The 6,739-nt window shown below is 39.1% G+C and overlaps 1 long non-coding RNA gene across 1 annotated transcript; it reads left to right on the forward strand.

Annotated features, from left to right (window-relative positions):
- The first annotated feature begins 1,481 nt into the window (after positions 1-1,481).
- LOC116542441 lies at positions 1,482-6,397 on the forward strand. Its single transcript, XR_004265222.1, has 2 exons — positions 1,482-1,669; positions 4,043-6,397. It is a non-coding gene; the product is annotated as an uncharacterized LOC116542441 (long non-coding RNA).
- The last annotated feature ends 342 nt before the right edge of the window (positions 6,398-6,739 follow it).

The following is a 6,739-nucleotide window of genomic DNA, read 5'->3' on the forward strand; positions in this document are numbered from 1 at the left end:
AATTCTCCTGCCTCAGCCTCCTGAGTAGCTGGGATTACAGGCACGCACCACCATGCCCAGCTAATTTTTTGTATTTTTAGTAGAGACGGGGTTTCACCATGTTGACCAGGATGGTCTCGATCTTTTGACCTCGTGATCCACCCGCCTCTGCCTCCCAAAGTGCTGGGATTACAGGCTTGAGCCACCGCGCCCGGCCAGATCCTGTTTTTAAAATAGTGAAAAGTTGCTCTGTCCATTATGGTAGCTAGTAAACATATGTGGCTATTTAAATTGATTAAAATTAAATAAAATAAAAATTGCAGTTTCTCATTTGCATTGGTTACATTTCAAATGCTCAGTAGCTAAGTGTGGCTATTGCTACTGTATTACACAACACAGATATATAGAACATTTCCATTGCTGGAGAAAGTTCTTTTGAAGAATGCTAGTTTAAAGCATAACTTATAAAGAAACTGGAAAGCCGGGCGCGGTGGTTCAAGCCTGTAATCCCAGCACTTTGGGAGGCCGAGGCGGGTGGATCATGAGGTCAAGAGATCAAGACCATCCTGGTCAACATGGTGAAACCCCATCTCTACTAAAAATACAAAACATTAGCTGGGCATAGTGGCGCGTGCCTGTAATCCCAGTTACTCAGGAGGCTGAGGCAGGAGAATTGCCTGAACCCAGGAGGCGGAGGTTGCAGTGAGCCAAGATCGTGCCATTGCACTCCAGCCTGGGTAACAAGAGTGAAACTCTGTCTCAAAAAAAAAAAAAAAAAGAAACTGGAAATACAAGAAATGCTGGGTTCCCCATTTATACTGATGTGATTACTATACCTTTTGTGCCTGTATCAAAATATCTCATATACCCCATAAATACATATACCTACTATCTACCCATAAAAATTAAACATTAAAAAAAAAAAATAAGACTTGGCCTGGCATGGTGGCTCATGCCTGTAATCCTAGCACTTTGGGAGCCAAGGCGGGCAGATCACCTGAATTAAGGAGTTCAAGACCAGCCTGGCCAACATGGTGAAACCCTGTCTCTACTAAAAATACAAAAATTAGCCAGGTGTGGTGGCTCACACCTGTAATCCCAGCTACTTAGGAGGCTGGGGCAGGAGAATTGCTAGAACCTGGGAGGCAGAGGCTGCAGAGCTGCAGTGGGTGAGCCCAGATCACGACACTATACTCCAGCTTGGGTGGCAGAGTGAGACTCTGTCTCAAAAAAAAAAAAAAAAAAAGCCTATGGGAAAAGCTTTACTTAAAAGATATTAAAAGAGGAAAAAAAGAAAAAAACCTGGAGATTTAGTTAGGTTTTAAAAAAGTCCTTTATAAGAATGGCAGAGGTTGGCCGGGCGTGGTGGCTCACGCCTGTAATCCTAGCACTTTGGGAGGCCCAGGTGGGTGGATCACCTGAAGTCAGGAGTTCAGGACCAACCTGGCCATCATGGTGAAACCCCATCGATATATATTTTTTTTAGTTAAAAAAAAGAAAGAAGAAAAAAAAGAATGGCAGAGGATGTCAAAACACTGAATAACCATAGTTTATTTGCTCTTATTGGAATATATTACAAGAGTGAAAAATCTGTTATGAGTTTTTAATTCTCAAACTGAATATTTGAATTTCAAGGATGAAGAAGATGATGATGACTATGTTGAAGAAGGAGAAGAGGAGGAAGAAGAAGGTGAGTTACATTAGCCGTAAACAAATTATAAAATTAAAGACATAGTTATTTTTTAGACAGTTTATTTATCTTACACTTTAAAGAATGAGTGTATAATGTAGATTTTTACTGATCCCTTTGATTTTGCTTTATCATAGAGTACCTTCAAAGTTATAAAAGTTTTTTTGTTTTAAGAGTAATTGTCTTAGAGCACTCATTAATTCCATTAAAAACAAACAGCTTATAACGTTTATTGTAAAAACAGAAATGAAGGGACGAATGGAACCTTGGACTCAATTTATTGTTTTCATAGAGCCTCATTTTGGAGAGAGTGAAGCTTATTTGTAAGAGAGGAGCAGTTGAATTGCAGATAATTAATGCCCTTTTTAGATTTGCTTTCTAGGCCTTTCAAAAAAAATTTTTTTTTTGAAACACGATGGCGCAATCTCCACTGACTGCAACCTCCACCTCCTGGGTTCAAGTGATTCTCTTGCCTCAGCTTCCCAAGTAGCGGGGATTACAGGTGCCTGCCACCATTCCTGGCTGATTTTTTTTTTTTTTTTTGTATTTTTAGTAGAGACAGGGTTTTGCCATGTTGGCCAGGGTGGTCTTGAACTCCTGGCCTTAAGTGATCCACCTGCCTCAGTCTTTCAAAGTGCTGGGATTACTATTGTGAGGTTTCACTCTTTTGCCTAGGCTGGAGTGCACGGCTCACTGCAGCCTCAATCTCCTTGGGCTCAGGTGATCCTCCCCATCTCAGCCTCCCAAGTAGCTGGGACTACAGGGACACACCATCACACCCCACTAATTTTTTTTTTTTTGTGGAGATGGAGTTCGCCATATTGCCCAGGCTGTCTTGAACTCTGGGTTCAAGCGATCTGCCCATCCTGGGCTCCCAAAGTGCTCAGATTATAGATGTGAGCCACCGTGGCCAACCAATATTTTTATTTTATTTTACTGTTTTGAGACAGGGTCTCTGTCAGCAGTGAGTGCAGTGGGACATTCATAGCTCACTGCAGCCTCGGCCTCTAAGGCTTAAGCTATCCTCCCACCTCAGCCTCTTCCAAAGTAGCTGAGACTACAGGTGTGCACCACTACACCTTGCTAATATTTTTATTTATTGTTTAGACGGGGTCTTGCTGTTGCCCAGGCTGGTCTTGACCTCCTGCACCCAGCCTCAAAATAATTTTTTTTTTTTGAGATGGAGTCTCGCTCTGTCATTCAGGTTGGAGTGCAGTGCCGTGATCCCCACTCGCTGCAACCTCGGCCTGCTGGGTTCAAGTGATTCTCCTGCCTCAGCCTCACGAGTAGCTGGGATTACAGGCGCATGCCACGATGTCGGGTTAATTTTTTGTATTTTTAATAGAGATGGGTTTCACTATGTCAGCCAGGATGGTCTTGATCTTCTGACCTTGTGATCTGCTCGCCTCGGCCTCCCAGTGTTGGGATTACAGGCATGAGCCACTGCGCCCAGCTGAGCCTCAAAATAATTTTTAAAGTTTACTAACAATTGCATCGATGTCAAGCCCCTAGTTTCTTAATCTGTACTTCATGATATGGCCACAAGGGTGCATAGCAAACTGTAATTATTTATGGATTTCTAAGTGTGTTTTCAACCTACTTAAATTTAAAAAAATTCAGAGAGGAAACTTGAAGTATAAGTTCCTTCCTTCCTCCCTTGGTCCCTTCCTCCTAACCTCCCTCTCTCTTTTGAGACAGTCTCTTTCTGTCACCCATACTGGAGTACAGTGGCACAATCTTGGCTCACCGCAACCTCCGCCTCCTCGGTTCAAGCGATTCTCCTGCCCCAGCCTCTCAAGTAGTTGGGACTGCTGGCGCCTGCCACCACACCCAGCTAATTTTTGTATTTTTAGTAGAGATGAGGGTTTCACCCTGTTGGCCAGCCTGGTCTCCAACTCCCGACCTCAAGTGATCTGCCCGCTTTGGTCTCCCAAAGTGCCGGGATTACAGGCGTGAGCCACTGTGCCTGGCCAATTTTCTTCTGCCATTAACCGTTTTTTTTTGGAGACAAAGTTTTTCTCTGTTTCTCAGGCTGGAGTGCAGTGGCATGATCTTGGCTCACTGCAACCTCTGCCTACCGCTTCCTGAGTTCAAGTAATTCTCCTGCCTCAGCCTCTCGAGTAGCTGGGATTACAGGTGCCTACCACCATATCCAGCTAATTTTTTGTATTTTTAGTAGAGATGGGGTTTCACCTTGTTGGCCAGGGCTCAAGTGATCTGCCTGCCTGGCCTCTCAAAGTGCTGGGATTACAGGTGTGAGCCACCGCACTAGGCCCTGCCATTAACTTTTCACTAAGATTCAAAACTTTGTAATGGAACCAATGCTCATTTGTTAAAATGAAGCCTTTTACATTTTTCCTTCCACTCTTTTAGAAGAAGAAAGTGTTCGAGGGGAGAAGAGGAAACGAGATGCTGAAGATGATGGAGAGGAAGAAGACGACTAGATCATTCTAAGACCAGATTCTCTAATGTTTCTGGGTGTGCAATAGAGTGATCACGTCTTTGTTTCTTCATGTACGATAGCTATCCCTACAGAAGATAATGTGTAACTTTTTATAGGAAAAGTGTGGTTTTACTATTTTTGCCTTATCATTCCAAATAAGAACTAGTCTGTTAATGATCATATTGTATGTAGAGAAAAATTTTCATTAACTACCATTGTGGAATTCCCTAGCAATTTATTTAGACTCTTAATTTTTAAAATTCAAGCTTACTGTATTAGGCATTTTTAGCTCATAATTAAAACATGATCACTTTTACACAGGTGTAGTTTGATGCATTTCATTCCTTATTTATAAATTAACTGAAATTACAGTTTGCTGTAATATGAAATGACAATAGTCTCTTGAGTGGTAAGTTGGTTATTTTTTTAGAGGTGATCCAGGGATCTTTAGTTTAGTTACCTTTTTTTTGAGTAAGAGTGTTTGGTTGCTTTTTTGTCACAAGTAACTTGGAAAGTAGAAGCAGAATAGTAAAGGTTCTATTCAGCAACATAGTTCACAGATTTTGTGGAGGTTCTGTTCAGTAACATAGTTCATGGATTTAGTGGTGACTGATTCATCTTTGAAGGACTGATTTTATTTTTGAAGGAAAAATCGCTTATACCAAGTCAGAGACATGCAGGTGAACCGTTTCATCAGGCTGCAAATCATGACATGCCGATGGTGGTTTATTTTGTTTTGGGTGTGCATTCTTTTTCTTCTTAGCAATTTCTTTATGATCACCTTCCCTTCTTGTTTCGCTTCCCTCCTGCTCTCTCAAAAGAAAGTTGGGAAACTTGTGAATACCCAGGAAAACCTTTAGTCTTATACCTCAGCTACCTTTCAGTCCTGTCTGGGTTTTAAATAAGTGAAGTGAAAGAAATTGACTATTTTCTGACCTAAGAATAAATTATCAATACAGTTTTATGCAGTAAGCTCTGCTTACCATAAATGTTTCTTGGTTGACAACATCTAAGATTATATTAGTAGGATGAGGAAAGAAAAGCAGGGGGTGGTTTTGGAAGCAGTATTAGTGTTCCCCAAAAGTCAGAACAATTGCCTGTTGATAATAAGACATTAAAGTCAAATTTTAAAGTTGGCTTCTCAAATGTTTGGATACCACTCTGCAAAGTATTCCTAATTTTTCTGAGTAGAACCTTTAATTCCTACAGTTTTAAAGCATTACCAGATAAAATAATAGCATTTAATTGGAATATACTAGGCAGTTGAAAAATACTTAAAACTAAATCGACATTAAAATTAAGATTTGTTTTCAAGTGTATGTCCATTAAAAGTAGAAAAATATTTGGGATGTGAGTGTGTGTTTCCTTACATGGCTACTAAATAAAATATAATGAATAGACAAGTATATCTCCCCTTTTGCTATGGCGGCTCAATGTTCAAGGCAATGGCTTTTTAAACCTTGGCTATCTAAATTTTTTCCCTTTGTTTTGAATATTTGTAAGTTTTTAAAAAGTTAGTGTCGGCAGACTGATTGAGGTTATGCTTCTGTACCTGGGACACGTTTAAATACTGAGTATAGTACTGCTGCTACTGCTTCTACAATGCAAAATGTGTGACTTGATGTTTAAACGTAAAAATTATGATGTTACTTGTGGAGAAACTAAAAAAGCTGCACAACTGACTGAAATAAAACACTTGGAATAAGTGTAGTGAGGGGATTGGAATCTCCAAAAAACTAACATTTTTCTTCTGCTTTTAAAAATTGAAATGCCCTGTTATAGTTCCTAACGATTCTCATTACATAACTATGCCAGATTACAAAAATACTTATTTTTAAAATGAAATCTATATATTGACTTTCTTATCAATCATCTTACTGTGCAATCAAAATTAGAGTACTTTGGTTTGAAAACAACACTTAGAGCCTCCAGGTAACTTTTAAGACTTACTTAGCTTTGTGGGTGGTATTTTCATGCAAATAAGTAAGGGTGGGTTTTATATTTTGTAGAAGTTTTCGGTCCTATTTTAATGCTCTTTGTATGGCAGGATGTATATAGTGTGTTAAGTTCCCCAAGAATCTCCTTTAAAACTTTGAAGTTAATACTTTTGTGCAACTGTGTTTTGAATAAAGCCATGACAGTGTTAAAAACAAACAAACAAATTTGCAGTACTCCTGATTATTCTTTTATTGTTTCTGACTGTTCCTGTTTTTTTCTGTGACTGCTGTAACTTAAAGTTTTTGAAACTGAATTGCTTCAAATAAATTGAAGATTTGTTATAATGATTAGTTTCAGTGTATAACATTCACTTTTTCAACAATACCATTGGTGGCTTTGAAGGTCTTTTTCAAAAACCAACAGCTTGAAAGTTAACTGATTTAAATACTTGGATGTGATATAACGCATTACGATTTAATAGTTTAACTCATCATTTTTACTTCCTTCTTTTCTAAAAGACAGAAAAAAAGTCTGGATTCTCTTAATTTTCCTTTTAGGGTTGCAAATTGAGCCAGTACTTTTTGCAGTTTGATTTGAGGTAATTAGTTTATTACCTATACTTGTATTATCTGTGGTTTATTAAAGTGATTGTAAGACTATTGTATATCAATAGTTTTTTTTCTAAAATG

Source organism: Sapajus apella, unplaced genomic scaffold (genome assembly GCF_009761245.1).
Source record: "Sapajus apella isolate SASKATOON/1434 unplaced genomic scaffold, GSC_monkey_1.0 scaffold169, whole genome shotgun sequence".
Taxonomy (NCBI): domain Eukaryota; kingdom Metazoa; phylum Chordata; class Mammalia; order Primates; family Cebidae; genus Sapajus; species Sapajus apella.